Source organism: Macrotis lagotis, chromosome 1, assembly GCF_037893015.1.
Source record: "Macrotis lagotis isolate mMagLag1 chromosome 1, bilby.v1.9.chrom.fasta, whole genome shotgun sequence".
Taxonomy (NCBI): Eukaryota; Metazoa; Chordata; class Mammalia; order Peramelemorphia; family Peramelidae; genus Macrotis; species Macrotis lagotis.
Genome location: NC_133658.1, coordinates 665,560,005 through 665,580,635, shown reverse-complemented (window position 1 = coordinate 665,580,635; position 20,631 = coordinate 665,560,005). Strand labels below are relative to the sequence as shown.

The window sequence follows — 20,631 nt, the reverse complement described above, 5'->3', positions numbered from 1 at the left end:
GTGACAGAGATGGGAAGGGAAAAAAGGATTGGTTTTTTTTTTTTGGAGGGGAAAGTCTTTTCTTGTAGAATACTGAGTGAATGGCAACAGCAGATTGGGGACCCCAGAGATCTGTGGCCAGTACTTGTCCGCATAAATCGAGGCGCCCCACGCAGGCTGGGGCGCAGCTGTGGGGCGCGTCGCTCTGCCCCGGAGGGTGACTATTTGCGGGGTTCATTGGTTTCCCCAGGGCTGCCTCAAAGGAAATGAGTGGGCGGCCATCTGCGGCGGATGCTGCTGTCACCCCAGTCTGGGGAGCACGGCCGCATTGGCTTCTCATTTGCTTCTGTCTTTCTGCCCCAGCGCCCAGCTGGGCTGCTTCCTCCCGCTCTCCCCACCTCCTTGGCCCAGGCGGCCAAAGGTTTCCCGGGCTCTGCCTTCCAGCTCTAGCCCCGGCTAAAGCAGAACGCCTGCCACTTAGCAACCCTTGTGATTGCATCTCCCGGCCCACCTCCTCCTATTTAACTCTCCTCCTCCTTTTCTCCTCCGCCTCTTCCGTTCCTCCAGGGAAAGGCAGACACATCTGCATCACCCTTCTCCCACCTCAACCTCTGCTTAGCTAATCCATTTTACTTTTCGCTCTTCTTCCCCGCTCACCACCTCTCCTGCAGCTCTCAAGGTCAGATGGGCCCCGGAGGGAGGGAGTAGAGGAGGAGGAGAAGCGCTGGAAGGGGGAGGGGGACTCCTGGAAGCAGTTTCAGACTTGCCCCATCCTCTCTTCCAGGCCTGAGGTCAGCCACCCTGGGCCAGGAGTGTTCCTTTTCCACCCGCCTCGAGTCGCTACCAAGCCAGCCTCCGGGTGTAAAAATGCCCCCACCCCCCACTCCCACCCCAGCTGCCCAAACCCGAGACGTGAGTGGTTGCAGCCACTACCAGGTTTGCCAACCAGTAGTGGAGGGGGAGGAGCCCCGGCAGTTTGCACTCTCTCCCTCTGTTCTTTGAAAACAATCAGAAAGACTCGAAAACAGACTTGGGAGGAAAGGTTAGCCGGGGACTTGTCTGAGTCTAGAGGGTGGCTCGTTTTTTAGAGCTGAGGAAGGAGGATACTGGCTGTTTTTGATCCTTGGGAAGCCGAGCCACAGGGTCTACAGGTAGGTGACTAGCTGCAACCGCTTCTTCTCCAGGTGTTTTTGCTCGCCCACCTTCCAAGTGGGAACGCGTGGCTGTCAACCCCCCTGACAGCACGCACAAACAAGCTTAGTCTGCCTCAGTTTGCGTAAAGGTTCTGTTTTCAAGCTTTTAATTCTCTATATTACTCAAACAATTACAGTAGAGGGGAAATTCATTTAATTTGTAGGGTGTAAGTTGAGTAACCTAGATTGGATTCAGCCCCACGTACTCTAGGACGTAAAAGATAACAGATTTAGAAAGGAAATAATCTTTGCACACTTGTGTCTGTCTAAGTGTGTTTGAGATGAACAAAGTCAAGGGCCAGATCTATCGTAACAAATCGCATTCTGATCTGTACTTTTTTCAAAGGGAAACTGAATTTAGGGCAAGGTGGCTGATTAAGTGTGAGATCCCAGATGCTGAATGAAACAGGAGTTTGACCTTTTCTGTTTGAGTGACTGGTTTGAAACAAAAGTTGATAATCAACTCTTGGATTAGATAGGTAGTTGTTTACTGTCGAAAATAAAATAACCTTGCTGTCAGTGTGTAATTCAGGTGTTTTATCTAGAGTGACCTCATTCTTACCCTCCGAAATAATTGGTAAAAGGAAAAAAAGTGAGGGAAATGGGAGATTGATTTCACTTTGGAAACTTGTTAGTGTTCCAGTTTGGCTTCTTATTTTCCATTTTAAGTTCTTGTGTTGTTTGGTTGTTTGGGGGTTTTTCGTAATACTCCTGATACGATTTTATTATTCAGAATATCTTTTTAAAATGGCAGAGCCTAGGATTTTGTAATTGTCCACGTTTCCTATAAGGGAGGGAGCTAATACTTTATTTTTAGAATAGATGCTGTGTTGGGAACAGAATTTCAGAGAATTTGTATCTCAGTCTCCCATGTTTTCAGATGCCCAATTTACATTTCTAAGAATTTATATTTCTTTAATGTTAGTGCAAAGGAGGCAATATGTTAACTTTCTGAATGACCTATATTGGTCCTGTAAAATTAAAGTTCTATAATATGAAATATTCATGTCTTTAATGTGTTCTCATTCTATTTCCTTCTCCCAAAACAACAATTTTAAAAAAATTTCTGTTTTGGGGAAGCTAGGTGGCATAGTGGACAGGGGAGCCTCCCTGGCCTGTCAGGAGGACCTGAGTTCAAATCAGACCTTAGAAACTTAATATTTACTTAGCTGTGTGACCTTGGCTGAGTAACTTAACTCCATTGTCTGATTTTCAGGTCAGTTGTTGTTGTTTTTATTCAGTTATGTTTGACTCTTTCTGGCCTCATCTGTGGTTTTCTTAAGTAAAAATACCAAAATGATTTGCCATTTCCTTCTCAAGCAATCCAGATAAGGAAACTGAGGCACATAGTCACTTGCTCAGACTTATACAGCTAATTAGTGTATGAGGCTAGATTTGAATTTAGGTCTTCCTGACTCTAGGCCTGGTGCTCTAATCACTTCATCTAACTGCCCTTTGAGACCCCTAATCCTTATAATTTTGCTGTAGTTTTATTTTTCCTGTTTGTGGTGATTTCTATGTATGTATTTATAGACATTGAAAATATTTTGTTGGGGCTGCTAGGTGGCTCAGTGGATAAAGCACCGGGCCTGGAGTCAGGAGTACCTGGGTTCAAATCCAGTCTCAGAGACTTAATAATTACCTAGCTTGCCTTGGGCAAGCCACTTAACCCCATTTGCCTTGCAAAATAAAACAAAACAATCTAAAAAAAAATATTTTGTTGACTCAACTTTTTATACACAATTCATGTAGATTTGTCCATACTTCTTTATATTCATCATATCATTATTTCTTAGAATATAGTAATATTCCATTATATTCATGTACTTCAATTTGTTTAATCATTCCTGAGTTGATTGACATCTACTTCATTTTCAGTTCTTTGCTATCATGAAAGGTGCTGCTATAAATATTTTGGTATATATGAGGACTTTTATCTTATCAGTGGCTTTCTTGGACAGTAATAGAATCTCTAGAGTTTATGGATATTTTTAATCACTTTAGATAATTCCAAATTGCTTTGCAAAATGGCATACTGATTCACAGTTCTAACACCAACAGATCTTAGAAACAAGGTTGTTAGAGTGCCTTACATCCGACAACCCCTTCCAACATTGACTAGTGCTGATTTTTTATCATTTGCCAATTTTCAAGTTCTGAAGTGAAACCTTAGAGTTGTTTGTTTTTGCATTTCTCTTATTAAGTAATTTGAAACATTCTTCCATGTGGCTGATAATACTTGGGATTTTTCTTTTGTGAGTTGTTTGTTCATATGCTTTGACTACTTATTTAGAGGAAGGCTATGAGGTATATATGCATATATATTTGTAATTGTTAATTTCTCTTAAATATCAAACATCAGAGAAATTTAATACAAATATTTTCCCCATTCATATGCTTTCCTTTTTTATATTAGGTACATTACTTTTATCTATATAGAAGATTTTTGGTTTCATGTAATCAAAGTATGTTTCTTTTTTGTAATTGTCTCTATTGCTTATTTGAGAATCTCCTACCCATACTTCTGTGAGACACATGATGAATTACTTTTTTTAAAGATTTTATAGTTTGGACTTTAATATTAAAGTTGCATATCCATTTACAATGTATGATGGAATATGGTGTAAGGTTTTGGTCTAAATTAAGTTTCTGCCAGACTACTTTTCAATTTTCCCAGCAGTTCTTAATCAAATAGGAAATTATTTCCTAGACAATTTATGTTTTCCATTTTATTGGGAAGTTTATCATGGGTAAATTTTAAATCTCAGTAAGTTGTAACTAATGTACTTAGACAATTTTTAAACATATGTTGTCAATTTAAAAATAATTGAAGCTAAATCAATTGCTCTAGTTTTAATCCACTTGGAGAGTTGTTTTCAATCATACAGTATACATTTTTTCAAATCTCTTTAAAATACACACCTATTTATTTCAATTATGAAGAATATAAAGGGGGGGGAAATTGGATAGTTTTCAATAATTCCTACCAAAATGTATAGCTCCATTTCTCTTCTCCAAAGGAAACTATTCATAAGATGTTCTTCAATTACCTGGGTGTAAAGGCCATTTTAAAAGCAAGATAGCATTAGAACACTTGACATGAAAGATTTCTGCAGTGGTAAAACAGTGTAAAAGATAAAATGCTAGCTTTAAATTTAGCTGGTTTCAACTCACACTTAACTTATATATCACCTGTTTGACCATAGGCAACTCACTTAACCTCTTTAAGCCTGTTTTCCTCATCTGTAAAATGAAGAAATAGCATCTTCCTTATAGGCTTATAGCAAGGATCAAAGAAGATATAGTGGATGTATAAAAGTAATTTTTATTTAATAATGTTTTCTCACAATTGCATATCAAGGAAATCTTTAGCATTTATTTTTATAAAACTTTGAATTCCAACTTTTTCTTTTCTCTCCTCTCTTCTGAAAATGGTTGGCAGTTTGATATAGATTATACATGTGCTATCATGTGAAACATATTTCCAATTAATACCAGTTGTAGAAATGAGAGAGCAAAAGAAAAAAATACCAAAAGTAAGAATAAAGTAATTGAAAAAATTTGCTTTGATCTGTTTTGAGTTAATAAGTTCTTTATCTGGATATTGATAGTTTTTCATTTGTACTTGTTTTGAATCATTGTGTTATTGAGATCTGAATCATTCATAGTTGATCAATATGCAATGTTTCTGATACTATGTTTTCCTGCTTCTGCTATTTTCACTTTGTATCAGTTCACAGAAGTCTCTCCAGGTTTTTCTGAAATCTGCCCGTTTATCATTTCTTATTGCAAAGTAGTATTCCATTACATTCATATATCACAGCTTGTTCAGCCATTCCCTAGTTGATGGATATCCCCTCAATTTCCAATATTTTGCCACCATAAAGAGGAAGGCTATTTGTTTTTGCATAAATAGGAAAGAGAAACATAAGAGATGATTTTTATAAAGTGTTCATCAGATTCTGAAGGGTTTTTGTTTTGCTTTTCTTTCTCTGGATGGGGATAACAATGTCAATAGCTGGGTTAGCTCTCTGAAGTGCTGAGAGGAGCTGCTTCCATTAAGGTTGTTCCTCTTACAATGCTATTAATGTATACATTGTTCTCTTGATTCTGCTCCCTTTGCTCAGCATCAAATCCTATAACTCATTACATGCTTCTCTAGAGTGACCATTTATGATTTCTATTCATGCACCATGACTTGTTTAGTCATTCCCCAATTAATGGGCATCCCCTCAATTTCCAATTCTTTGCCAGTACAAATAGAGATGCTATGAATATTTTGGAACATGTGAAACTTTTCCCACTTCTCATGATTTTCTTTGGATATAGAACTAGAATTGGAATTGCTGGATCAAATGGAATATATGTTTATTGCTCTTTGGGCATAGTTCCAGATTGCTCTCCAGAATGGATGGATCTGTTCACAACTCCACCAGCCAATGCATCAATGTCCCAATCCTCCCACAACCTCTCCAACACTGATCATTTTCCTTTTTTTCTCATCTTAGCCAATCTACTAGGTATGGGGTCAATACCTCATAGTTGTTTTAACTTGCATTTCTCTAATCAATAATGATTTAGAACATTTTTTTTATATGATTATATATAGCTTTAATCTCATCATTTGAAAAATGTTCATATCATTTGACCATTTATCAACTGGGGAATTTGATGCAATTTTCTATATATTTTAGAAGTAAGAAACAAAAAAAAAATTGCTTTGAAAATGAAGCATTTTTAAAAGCAAGTTTCATATATTTCCAAATTCCAATTTGATTTGAGATTAGAAATATGTCTTGGGGGGGGTGGAGTGTAACTGAAGGGACAAATTCAAAAAATAGAACCATGGAATCAAAAGATAATGAAGCAAACAAACAAAAATCTCATGGCACTACAAGAAGTGGAAGAATTTCCTATCTATAAACAATTGAGAATAACTTCACAACTCCTTAAAGCTAACTTAATGCTTTAGCTTCTTCATAGGAAAGGTGGTTGTGCTATTTTTGGTACTTCAACTGTATCATTTAGCTTTTATTAAGCATGTTAGAATGAAACAAAGTATGCTTGTTCAAAACTAAACTGGTCTTGAAGAATTAAGCATATCCCTGACTTGTAATTAAGCCTAAAAGGACAAATTCAATGAAGAAATTCCAGGCTAGAAAATTCTTAATTTTTTTTTTCTAAATAACACTTCAGGATAATGCATTAGATTGTTTGAATAACTGATTTAAATAAATACAAATATAGGACCAGTCCTATCTCCACCCATAACTACATATCAACCACTAAAATCCATTAGCACATGAGGCCTCACCACTGAGTTTTGATCCTGAATAAGTGTCTTATTTTGAATTAATGTATCCTCAAATTGAGCAAACAGTACAGCAAATAAAATAACAAAGGTGCCCTACGTGTATAGACAGTATGTTAGGGTAAAGGCATGACAAGACAACCTCATATCTGGTACTTCAGAGCTGACAATGCCCTTGAGCTGTTCTCTGTTAGTCATACATTCTCTGTGGTTTTCATGGTATAAACTGTTCTCTACTGCTGTCTAGTGCTCTTAAGTTAGTTAGCCTCTTGTTTTTTTTCTATTGGTTTTCCTGTTGTCATGGCTATAAAGTCTTTCTTTAATGGAGAGTTTTTTTTATTGTATAGATGAGAATGTAAGCCTCCATGCTCAGTTAGGCTAGAAACAGAAGGTAGGAGAATGACCTTGGCTAAGATTAACACCTAGTGTTTTAACATAACTCTGTGTGCTACTTAGATTTTTGATCCTAGATGACTTTGTCTTAGATTTAGGATATTTCTTTGAACTCATATTGTATGTCCAATTGGGTTCCCATGTCTCCAAAACCTATTTGGATGTGTCTGTCTATAAAATTCTCTTAGAATCTATGTTGGGATTGGAATAAAGACTAACTCAAGATTCTTGACAATTTTTTTTTCTTTTCATATAATTTTTTTCCTCTATCCTCTCCAAATACCATAAACCATCAGCAGAGGGAAGAGATAGAAAGAGATGGTTCATTTAAGCACAATATAAAATACTTGCAATTCTAATGCCAAGTCACATTCAGGAACTATATGAACATAATTACAAATCACTTTATTCAATAATAGATCTAAATAATTGCAAAAGTTTTATTTACTTTTGAGCAGACTGAGTCATTATAATAAAAATGATAATAATATGTAAATTAATTAACTTATTTAGTGTCATTCTTGTTAAACTACCAAAGAAATACTTTATAGGGCTAGAAAAATAAAATTCCTCTGGAGGAACAAAAAGTCAATATCAAGGTAATCAATGCAAAAATTGGAAAAGGGGAGCCTTAACCACTACCAGATGTCAAAGTATATTACAAAGCTGTAATCATTAAAAATAATTTGGTATTGGGTATGAAATAAGTTGATCAATGGAACAGATTATGTATAGGATATACAGAAGCAAAACACAGTAAGCTGGTGTTTGATAAACTGAGAGATATCAGCCATTGGAGCCAGAACTCCCTAAATGACAAAAAGTATTAGAAAAACTATAATAAAGTAGACTGGCAGAAAGTAAGCCAATATTTCACATGGTATATTAAGATATACTAAAAATTGATGCATGATGTAGATATAAAGGGTGATGTAATAAGCAAATTTGGGGAGTGTGGTAAAATTACCTATCAGATCTATAGATACGAGAACAGTTCCTAATCAAAAGGGATAAAGAACTTCACAGAAGATAAAGTGAATAATTTTATCATATAAAATTTTAAAGTCTTTACAAAAAAAAATAAAGTCAATATACCTAAAATTAGAAGAAAAGTAGAAAGGTAGAGGGGGGAGAATCTTTGCAGCAAGCATCTCTTAGGAAAGTCTCACTTCTAAAACTTAGGGAACTAAGTGAAATTTACAATGACAAGAGTTAATCTCTAATTGATAAATATTTAAAGGCTATACATTGGAACTACTTGGTAGCCCAGTTGGATGAGTTTAGGGCCTGAAGGTAAGAAAATCATCTTGTTGAGTTCAAATTTGTCCTCAGGCACTTACTAGTAGTTGTGACCTGGACAAATCACTTAACACATTTGCCTCAGTTCCTTATCTGCAAAATGAGCTGGAGAGGGAAATAACAAAACCAGTCTTATATTTTTTACCAAGAAAAATCTACATGGAATCATGAAGAGTTGGCTATAACTGATATAACTGAAAAGTAATCTATGTAGGTAGTTTTCAGAGGAAGCAGTCAGTGCTATCACTAGTCATATTAAAAATATTCTAAATCACTAATGAGTAGAAAAATTCAAATTAAACAACATTAGGAATTACCTTACAGCTATCAAAGTAGCTAAGATGAGAAAAAAGGAAAATAATATGCTAGAGGGAAGGTGGATTAATGTAAGGTGGAGTTGAGAATTAGTCCAACCATTCTGAAAAGTAATTTGGAACCATGCCCCAAAGGCTATTAAATTGTGCATACTCTGACCCAGCAATACTTCTACAAAGTGTATTCCAAAGAGATCAAAGGAACGGGAAAGGGATCTATAGATACAAAATATTTATAGTAATTCTTTTCATGATAGCAAAGAATTGGAAAATAAGGTGATGTCTGTTAATTTGGGAGTATATAAATGTGATGGAATACTATTGTGCTGTAAAATTTATGAAGGGAATAGTTACAGAAAAATCTGGAAAGACCTTTATGTACTGATCCAAAGCAAAGTAAACAGAACCAGATCAATTTATATAGTAACAGCATTATAAAGATTATCAACTTTGGAAGACTTTGTAACTCTAATCAATACACCATAATTCTAAAGGACTGATGATGAAACATACTATCTACTTCATGAGAGAAAAATGATGTGGACTCAGTGCAGAGTAAAGCATATTTTTCTCTTTCTAAAAAAAAAAAGTAATGCAGACATTTGTTTTGCTTTGCATCACTATACATGTATGTAATGGGTTTTGTTTTTCTTGCCTTGAAGGCATGGGGGGGAGGGATGGCAGGAAGAGAGAATTTGGAACTTAAAAAAAAAGGATAAAAATTCTGTGTTTTAAAATTTTTTTATATATAAACAGATCTCAGTTGAGAGGTTTTTACTTTTCATAATATAGTATTTCAAAAATAGTTTGGGCATTTGAAAGACTCAGTTATTCTTAAATTTTTTTCTTTTGTCAAATTATTATTTTTCATAAAATTGGCAATATTAATCTTGAAAAGGAACTGTTAGGTGGTACAATGAAGAGAGCACCAAGTCTGGAGTCAGAAATGTTTGAGTTCAAATAGAGCCTCCTACACTTAATACTTGTGTGACTCAGGGCAAGTCACTTAATTCCTGTTTGCCTCAGTTCCTTATTTGTAAAATGGGAACACAGGGATGAAAATGACAACTCACTCCAGTATTTTTGCCAAGAAAACCTAATGGTCCATAGAAACATGTAGAATCAGACACAACTGAACAAAAGAAAAGCTCACTCCTAAATGAGGCTAGAAAAATATATTAATTCTGTGTAAGACAAATAATGTAGATATAATTAATACTAATAAGAAATGTTGTAAATAGACTATCCTATATAAGACATAAAGATAATTATCAATAAAACAAAAGCATTTATTATTCCTATTATATGTAGGACATTATTAGTTACTGTAGGTCCATAGAAGCCATACTTCAATTTATATAAAATTCACTAAACAAGATGATTTCAATTGCAACAGGGATAGCAGGAAGGCCTCCTTTCCTGTAACAATTACTTGAATTAAAAGCATTATTTATAAGTTATTGAGTCTGTTACGTTATTTCCATATTTGATTTTATTAGGCAGAACTCCAGGATAATCCAAGGCAACATTTATTTCTTCACTAATAACAATTTGACATTATCTCTCAATTAAATAATCTCAGAGCCTTGTCCTCAAGTCATGAAATACTTATTGAATGTATTGGAAAAATCTTTCCCAGTAGAAATTACTCATTTTTCTATTAAATCATTTTAAACCTCCAAGATTAAATATACCATTAAATATAGATATAAATAAATAAATATGCCAATAAATAAATAGTTATAATGAAATTAATAATGTAAAACTGATTATTTATAGTATTTTAGTGAGGAGAATAATTATGGCCAAAGTCACCTCAAACTCTTATAACACTCCTCACTTCCATCCTATACCATTTAGTTCACTCCAGGTAAATTCTTTCTTAAGAAAATATTAAAATAGTTGAATAAAGACCACAGATATTTTCACATTTCTAGCTCCAGAAATCACAGGACAACAGTATCTAGACTTTTTTCAACCCTTCACTCTTAGTCTCTCTTAAGACATTCTGTAAAAAATTATTTTTTTTCATAAAATAAGAAAGACAATTTTAACAAGTAGTTTTTTTTCTTACATCTGTCTTCTCCATAGTTTATATCCTAGATCTTATTATTATTTGTATTCTTTATGATTTCATAAAAAGAGGCACTTCAGAATGATAGTTATAGCTATAACTTAATATTCTCCTTATGAGAAATAAGTCTCAATGATGGAGGGGCTTTTGCAACAAGGGTTACACAATCTATGTACTCTATAACGGCCTCTGTCTAGAATGAAATAACTTCACTATTAGGGGTGGCTAGGTGGCACAGTGGGTAGAGCACTGGCCCTGGAGTCAGGAGTACCTGAGTTCAAATCCAGCCTCAGACACTTAATAATTACCTAGCTGTGTGGCCTTAGGCAAGCCACTTCACCCCAATTGCCTTGCAAAAACCTAAAAAAAAAAATAACTTGACTGAGAACCTACTTTTCTTCATCTGAAACCTTCCAACAACTAAAAGTAAATTTAATGGTTGAATGAGTGATAAAAGTACATTGATTTGAGATCTAAGACTCCAGAATTTAAAAAGAAAAATTCTTTTGAATGGCATGTTTCTTATGCAAAGTAGTTTGTATATGATCCTGTAGAATTCAAGATAACTAAGAAAACAAGGTAAAGTGTAAATGTATAAAAAAAAATTAACTAAGGGGAGTCCATAAGCTCAATTCAAATTATACTCTCAGTATTCTTTTCAGAGAGTCAGTATGGTCTAGTGGATACACAGTTGACATGGAGTTGGGAAGACCTAGGATCAAGTCTTTCTTCTGGACAACTATCTAAGACTATAGGGCTCAGAAAAAGATGCTTATCTGCTTCTAGAGAAGTTCCTCACCAGGAGTCCCCCACACTAATGAAAATGTAAGTCTACTTGCCCCATCACCTAAAAACAGGATTTCAAAAGCACGAATAGACATCCTGTCAATGTGATTCTGTAGGACCTATGATTAATGCCTGTTGTTTAATTGTTTCTGTTGTGTCCAGCTCTTTGTGAACCCATCTTGGGGTTTTCTTGGCAGAGATACTGAAGTGGTTTGCTATTTCCTTCTCCAATTCATTTTACAGATGACACTGAGGCAAACAGGGTTAAGTGATTTGCCTAGAGTCACACAGCTAATAAAGATGTGAACTCAGGAAGGTGAGTCTTTCTGGTTCCAGGGCCAGTATTCTCCTCACTATACCACAAGCACCTAGTATTAACTCCATTAAAGAATAATTATTGGGATATGTAGTGATAGTTACTTCTTTTACCAGTTCTCAATATTAATTCACTTTAGATATTGACATTTATACTCAAAAAGCTTCTATGAGCCCTAGCAACAGAAAGCATAAAAGTAAAAGAAAGGAGGGAGTATTTAAGGCTTCTTCCAAAAAAAGAAACTGCCTGGAAAACCTGGAATTGTAAAATGTTTTAAAGGGTTGTTGCTCTAAGCAGCAAAGAGACACGCTGTGTAGAAATGATCCCTTCTGGGTTTTGCTGCTATAAAGACTTCAAGAAGAAAGAGATATATAAAGATGAACTGAAAGATTTCCTTTGATTATCTGGGAGCAGTTAGAAGAAAAATTGCTCAGGAAAAGGAAAATTCTAACAGAAGAGAATGTACCTGCAAAAACTTTTGATAGGATGCTAAAGTGAAGTTCCAGCTGTCTAGTGCTGTATACTCACTTAACCAGAAGAACATGTTTTTATTCTTTCAGAAAGGTAGGAGAATGATAAAAGAGTCTATATAAATCTATATACAGAGAGATATAAATTATTTTATAAAACAATCAAGGCTTTTGGGGAAAAGATTAGAAATCTGAAAACATCAATAATTGAAAGTTAATGATAAAGACATTAAACCAAGGTGTTAGTTTTCATAATACTATTTTAGATAAACTATTTTAATGCAGTTTTAATTTTTTAATTTAAAATTTTATTTAATTTAAATGTAAAATCAAAATGAGATTTGCTTATATCTATCTTAGGTGAACAGTGGCTATAATATTTATCGTTCTGATTACTTGACAATTGACTAATTGGTAGCTAGGTGTATAGTGGATATCTAGCCTCACAAAGTTACTGTAATGTGACCTTGAGCAAGTCACTTAACCTCTGCCTGTTTCTTTATTTGCAAAATGAAAATGATATTAGCACATACTACCTAAGGTTGTTGGAGGATAAAATGGGCTAATATTTGTAAATCACTTTAAACTTAGAAAGTGGTATATAAATAACTGCTGTTAGGTGGCACAGTAAATGGAATGTTGGGTCTGGAGTCAAGAAGTCCTAAATTCAAATCCAGTTTCAGATTACTAACTGTGTGACTCTGGACTAGTCACTTACCTTCTCTCTGATTCAGTTTCCTCAATTGTAAAATGAGGGTAATAATAGCACCTACCTCCCAAGGGTATTGTGAAGATCATATAAGATAATATTTGTCAAAGTGTCTAGTATAGCCCTGTCACAAAGTAGGTGCTTTGTAATACTTGTTTCCTTCCAACTTCACTATTACCAAGGTAACGTGATGGCAACATTGCCTACTTGTAGAGAAAACTCTTAGTGGGGAAAAAACATTTTTCAAATGTTGAAATGGCACCTAAAGTGATGACAGTGTCATGTCTCAGTTAAAATAGGCCAGCACACAGGGGCTGAGAAACAGTGACTAAGAGAAAATGTGTCCTTTAAATATGGAGAGAAGGGTAAATTTTGCAACGATCTACAATAATTACAGTATTTCTGCCCCAGTCAAATGACTGCTATCTCTGTTAAAGGTGTAGCCTTGTGTCCCTCTTAGAAGAGAATGTAATGGGACATAAGAATATTCCTCTTCTCTCTAATTTATCAAGAGAATGAAATTTTCTTTTTAAAAAACTGAAAACAAGATAGTGTAAAAACAAGGAAAAAGAATGATACATTAAAAAAAGAATGTTACACAGCTTGAAGAGAAAAGAATTAGTGAACATTTGGAACCACAGGAATTTTAATACTTCTCTTAAAGTTGTTCAGTCACATCCAACTCTTTGCGACCCCATTTGGGGTTCTCTTGGTTTGCCATTTCCTTCTCCAGTTCATTTTACAGATGAGGAAACTGAAGCAAACAAGGTATCTGAGGCTGAATTTGAACACATGAAGTTTTGTCTTCCTGAATCCAGATCTAGCATTCTATCCACTTAACCACCTAGCTGTCCCTCTTTTCTAAAAGGGAACTTTAAAGGGGAAGCAGCTGTTTGTACAGAGATGATTATATAGATCTGAATAGAGATTTTCCTATAGGGAAGTGTAGAAGAGATGGATCACCTCTTGACAGAGAAGTGATGAACTCGGTGTAGGCAGTTGTTTTTAAAATGACTAAAATGTGAATTTGTTTTGCTTAACTATGTTAATTCATTAAGAGGTTTTATTTTTCTCTTTTTTTAATAGAGCAAAAAAAAAAATGAAATGGAGAGAGAATATATTTTTGTTCATGGAAATTAGAGATGGGTAGTAGTGGTTGATGATTTATTACTGAAGAGATTTGAGGCAGCTATTTATCAACCTGATAATCATAATAAAAATGTCTACTCTCTTCCTAGAGCATGAATCTAAGATATTAGAGGATCTTCTAGTACTCATTAAACCAGATTGTTACTTGGGTGTGATTCAGATGGGCATGCATAATGGCCAATGTTACTAAAGATTTTAGACAAGAAACTGAAGACCTTAGGGACCCAGGTGTCACGTTAATCACTACTGCTCATCAGAAAACAAAGCATTCAGAAGAGGCACATTAGAAAAGTAAACAGTTGATTTTTGGGTTTTTGGACCATAACTTGAAATATCCAAATGACAAGTTCTTGCCATTGAGAGTGTACGTAACAAGAACTTATGAGCATATTTTTGCAGCAAGTCCTGCAAATCTATTCTTTAAGTTAAATGCTATAAAATAGGAAAAATATGATGATGATAATATTAGTCATTTGTTCTTGAAGAAGACCTTGACATCAGGGAGGTGATGCCATGACAAGCATATGAACTGGATTTGAGTCTGTTTGGGCAGGGGGGATGCTGTGCTATGTCACCAGCTTCTCTTTCTCCTCCAGATCCATCTGGATCCAGTAGCCAAATATGAATCAGAATGACTGGAGATGGTTCTGGATGCAAGGCAAGTGTATGAGGCAGGATTTGAACTCAGGTCCTCCTGACTTCAGAGCCAGTGCCATCTAGCTTCCCAGGAAAAATAAAAGCAGTAGAGAAGCACTCTGGAGACAAAAATTCTAAAAAGTAGCTAATTATTCAACCTATAGCCTCAGATATATTTACATATAAATTACATAAAGTAAGGGTAAAAAGCAAGGAGAACTAGAGATTATAATGCATGGAGGCAAATTTGACCTTGTAAGGGATCATTGAGTGGAATCCATAACTGGAATATGGATCTAGAAAGTTATATTTTATTTCAAAGAAGCAGTGTATATATAAAAGGGTTCTGTTTGTGTTTTTAGAATAGCATTGTTTATATTCCTAGAAGAAAATTAAGGACAAGAGTGCAAAGTTATCATGGAAAGCAAATGTTTGAATATAGTGGCAGAAATAGTAAACTTGCATTTATCAAATGCTCATTATGTGCCACACACATTTCAAAGGGCTAGGGAAATAAAGATAGGCAAAAGATGGCATTTTCTTTTCAAGAAACTTAAAGTCTGATAGGAGAGATAGCATGCAAACAATTATGTACAAATGGAATAGATACTGCCTAAATTAGAGATAATCAGTAGAGGGAAGGCACTAGCATTAATGGAAATTAGGAAAAGGATTCCTGTGGAAGGTCACATTTTATCTGAGACTTGAAGAAATCAAAGAAACTAGAAGGTGGCAATGAGTAAAAGTAGTGCTCCAACAAATAAAACCATTTGATACTGGGTGATGGAATGTCTTATGCAAAGATCAGTAAAGAGATTCATATCATTGGCTTGCAGGATAGGTGGAGGGAGGAGTAAGGTATAAGAAAACTGGAAAAGTAGGAAGGAGGCATGTTATGAAGGCCTTTAAAAACCAAGAGAGAATTTTATATTTGATATTGAAGGGGTGATGAGGTCATCACCCTAAGGGATGATGAGGTCAGACTTATATTTTAGTAAAATAGTAATAATAATAATACTAATGAAAGTGATGATTATGTAGTTTATATAGTATACCTACTATGTGACTGATACTGCACCCCTACATTTTAATAGAATAATAATAATAATAATAATAATAGTACTGATGTTTATATAGTTTGCATAGAAGTTCTTATGTGACAGACACTGTGCTATGCGCTTTGCAATTATCATTTCATTTGATCTTCATAACAAACCTGGCACGTAGGTGCTATTTTTGTCATTCCCCATTTTACAAATGAGAAAATTGAGGCAAACAGAGTGATTTGCCCAGAGTCACACAGCTAGTAAGTGTTTGAGTTGGATATGAATTTTCTAACTCTAGACCTGGTGTTCTGTCCATTGTTCTATCCAGTTGCCCTAAGAATTCCTAGTAAGATCAAATTGTCATCCGAGTAAAAACTAATTCGATAAACTAAGTAAGTTGATGAAATTGATCATAAGCCTGGCCAGAAAAAAAGAAGTAATCAGTTTTTTGGTATGTCTAAATAACAACTTTTTTTTCCTTCAAACAGTGAAGGAACCAACTAAGGTTCTGGGACTGAGTCTTACTAACTAGGAGAAACTTCTTTACTGTGGTGGAAATGTGAAACTCTGTAGGGGAAGTGACTATTCTGACTTAGAATTTATGATGGCAAAGGCAAGGAATTATCTGACGTATTTTGGATTTGGGGAGATTAGATTTCAAAGGATTTTGAGACAGGGTGAGTCTAATGAATGAAATTTCTATAGTTAACTGAGTAAGAAAAAGTTCTTAAAAATGAAATTTTGAAAATGCAAAGAAAAAAATTTCAAAGGGGGGAAAAAGAAGAAGGAGTTACTTAAGATGAATTATCAAATTATGGGGAACTCACCAACCATCTTCAAAGGTCTACTAGTTTTGTGACTATAGGTAAGTCACTTAATCTGTTTTATTCTTAGTATCTTCATCTGTAAAATGGAAATGATAATAGCATCTCCTTCAGGGGGTTATTATAAGGCTTTACCTTAAAAAGTTATATAAATGCTAGCAATTATTTTTCTCTTAGATTTTTAGATGATTATTGAACATCTAGAAAAGGAACTAGGGATCACTAAGAAGCAGAATGGCTCCTTCAGGAACTAGTTGTGTCTTATTCCTCTTCAGTGGAATACTGTGTTTAATGTTTTATTAGATTTTAGTAAAGTATTCAGTTCTCTGTGCCTACGAGAAGGTTGTTCCCTGTGCTTGGAATACACTTCTTCATTTGCCTCCTGGAATTCTTAGTTTCATTCAAAGTTTACCTCAAATGTAGGGCACTTCCTACATAGCCCATTCCAACTTTCTCTTCTTAATGAATATATAAGTGTGTTCACCAAGCAGTTATAAGCTTCTTTAGGTCAAGCACTGTTTAATTATTCTTTGAGCCTTCATTCCTTGGCATATAATGGACATTTTATAAATGCTTATTTAATTTTCCATTCTTGTGAAAAAGATAGAAAGATATGGATCAGAATTATCTGAATTAATTACTATAATTATTTAGTAAAATTAATTACTTGGTATAATTAAACTGATGCAGAGCTAGTTGGATAGAGGGAATGCACAGTGCAAACATTGTGGGTAGTAAAGGTAGGCAGAAGGGAAATGGAATGTCTTATATTGGGAATAAAAGTCAAACTGGATCCTTCAGTTATAATGTGTGACACAGAATATTATGCAATATGTCTGGAAAGATTGAATGAATCCAGTTTCTGAAGAGTTTTAAATACCAAGCATAGGGGGTTGTATTTGAACCTAGAGGTAACAGAAAGCCATTAGTTCTTCTTTAGACAGGGACTAATATATTGACATTTGTAGAATAGCTAGGAGGCACAGTAGATTCAGAGTATTGGAATGGAATCAGGAAGACCTGAGTTCAAATCTAGCTTTGGACAATTATTAGCTGTGTGACCCCGGACAAGTCATTTGCCTGGTTTGACTCAGTTTCCTCAACAGCAAAATGGGGAATAATAACAGCATCTAGCTCTCAGTATCCTTGTGAAGCTCAAATGAGATAATTGTAATGTAAAATGCTTGGCACATAGTAAGTACTATATAAAATGCTTATTCCCTTGTATATTTAAAAGTATCAATTTAACAGCTGTGTGGAGGATGAATTGAAGATGGGTAGAGACTTAAGAGGAGACTATTATGAAAATGGGAAGGTACACATTTCAGAAGTTGTAGGTATGAAATAGACTTGACAAGTAACTGGATATGAGGGAGCGAAGGAAAATTGGAAGGTGATGCCAAGGTTGCAAACCAAAAAAGGGGCCTAGAAACATTCAACATACAAAAAAATATCAAGAGGAAGAGAAGATTTAAAAAAAATGAGTCCTATTTAGAAATGTTGAGTGGGAGGTTGAGCCAAGATGGCAGAGTAAAGGCAGGGACTTGCCTGAGCTCTCCCCCAAACCACTCCAAATACCTTTAAATAATGACTGTAATCAAATTCTAGAGTGGAGAACCCACAAAAAGATTGAGTGAAACAATCTTCCAACCCAAGACAACTTGGAAGATCAGCAGAAAGGTCTCCTGCACCAGGGTGAAGAGAAGAGCACAGAGCAAACCAGCCCCAGACATCCAGCAACAGTGACAGCAGTGGTGGTTTCCAGAACTCTCAGACCAGGAATTGCCAAGGACAACTTGGAAGGTCAGCAGGAAAACTCTGCCACACAGTAGTGAGAGTTAAGCCCAGTCCAGTGCACACCCAGCCCTATCAGAGCAGGAGCAAACCTTGGGAGCCTGTGAATCTGCAGTGGCAGCTGCCTCCAGAGCTCTCAGCCCACAGACAGTAAGGGGGTCTCAAGGAGACTGCAGGGATGTCTTTTGCAGGCAGGACTCTGTTGTTTTGCCCATTCTTAGATATCCGTTGAAGTCTGGGGTCCCAGTTTCAGGAAGAGAAGCAGAACAACAACAAAGCTTACTGGCTAAGCAGAGTGAGGACTCTCCTCATAATTCCAGGGCAGAAAGGAGTGCTTGTGATCACCCACAGACCAGATCATTGTCCAGAAGAGTGGTACAAACCTTTCCTAAGACCTTCGAAGAATTGAAAACTTGCAGGTCCTTAGAAGTATCTCTTGGGTTGGCTAGGTGGTGCAGTGGATAAAGCACCAGCCCTGGAATGAGGAGTACCTGGGTTCAAATCCAGTCTCAGACACTTAATAATTACCTAGCTGTGTGGCTTTGGGCAAGCCACTTAACCCCATTTGCCTAGCAAAAACCTAAAAAAAAAGTATCTCTGAAACAGCTGCAAAAACTGTCAAAAGTTTGGGACTCTGCTTCCACCCTAGAAGCAGAACCCCATCTTAATAGAGTTTAAAATCAAGTCATAAATTGGGGAAAATGAGCGAACAACAGAAGAAAAGAAATTCAACCATAGACAGTTACTACAGTCATATGGAAAATCACACTCAGAAGCAGACTTCAAAGTCAAAGCTCCGATGTGCAAAGCCTCCAAGAAAAATATGAATTGGCCTCAGGCTATGGAAGAGCTCAAAAAAAGATCTTGAAAATCAAATAAGGAAAATAGAAGAAAAATTGGGAAGAGAAATGAGAGGGATGTAGGAAAAATCATAAAAACTGAGTCAACACTTTGATGAAGGAGATACCAAAAAATACCAAAGAAAATAGCATCTGAAAAATCAGACAGGACCAGATGGCAAAAGAGGTCCAAAAAACCAATGAGGAAAAGAATTCTTTAAAAAGAATTGGCCAGGGGAGGCTAGGTGGCGTAGTGGATAAAGCACTGTCCTTGGAGTCAGGAGTACCTGGGTTCAAATCCGGTCTCAGACACTTAATAATTACCTAGCTGTGTGGCCTTGGGCAAGCCACTTAACCCTGTTTGCCTTGCAAAAACCTAAAAAAAAAGAATTGGCCAAATGGAAAAGGAGATATAAAAGCTCACTGAATAAAATAATTCCTTAAACTATAGAATTGAGCAAAGGAAAGCTGATGATTTTGTAAGGAATCAAGAAGCAATAAAACAAAACCAAAAGAATGAAAAGCTAGAAGAAAATATAAAATATATCACTGGAGAAACTGATTGGGAAAACAGATCCAGAAGAGATAATTTAAAAATTGTTGAACTACCTGAAATCCAAGACCAAAAAAAGAAAAGAGCCCTAGACATCATTTTTCAAGAAATTATCAAGGAAGACTACCCTGATATTCCAGGAGAGGGTAAAATAGCAGTTGAAAGAATCCATTAATTACCTCCTGAAAGAGATCCCAAAATGAAAACTGCCAGAAATATTATTGCCAAATTTTAAAGCTCTCAAGTCAAAGAGAAAATATTTCAAGCAGCCAGAAGAAAGCAGGTTCAATTATCATGGAGACACAGTCAGGATAACACAAGATTTAACAATTTCTACATTGATAGATCTTCAGACTTGGAAGGCAAAAAAACCCGTGGATTTCAACCAAGAATCAACTACCCAGAAAAAGTGAACATATTCTCCTTTTTTAATTCTTTTTTTCAGTTTTTGCAAGGCAAGGGGGTTAAGTGGCTTGCCTAGGGTCACATAGGTAATTTTTAAGCGTCTGAGACTGGATTTGAACTCCAGTCCTCCTGAATCCAGGGCCAGTGCTCTATCCACCACTTAGTCACCCCATAACTTATTCTTTCTGGGGAAAAGATGAAGATTCAATGAACTTTGCTGATGAAACAACCAGAGCTGAACAGAAAATATGATCTTCCAATAAAAGACTCATGTGAAGCATAAAAAGGTAAACAGAAAAGACAAATCATAAAGGACTTAATGATGTTGAACTGCTTAAATTCTTGCATGAGAATATGATACTGACAACTCAAATGAACCTTCCAATTTATTAGGGTAGTCAGAAGGAACAAATATAGACAAGATACAGGTGGGAGTTGAATTTGAAGGGATAATTTATTAAAAAGATGAGTTAATGGAGAGAAGAATGTACTGGGAGAAAGGGAAAGGGGGAGGTAGAATGGGGTAAGTTATTTCACATAA

General features: G+C 35.6%; 1 protein-coding gene across 5 annotated transcripts in view; it reads left to right on the top strand.

Annotated features, from left to right (window-relative positions):
* The first annotated feature begins 427 nt into the window (after window positions 1–427).
* Window positions 428–20,631, top strand: part of INPP1 (inositol polyphosphate-1-phosphatase) — a 70,143-nt gene continuing 49,939 nt past the window's right edge. For 2 of the 5 annotated variants that reach the window (XM_074215495.1, XM_074215496.1), the window contains exon 1: window positions 428–658. The gene's annotated coding sequence lies outside the window, so the exon portion shown is untranslated. The other 3 variants (XM_074215497.1, XM_074215494.1, XM_074215499.1) reach the window with 2 other exon arrangements.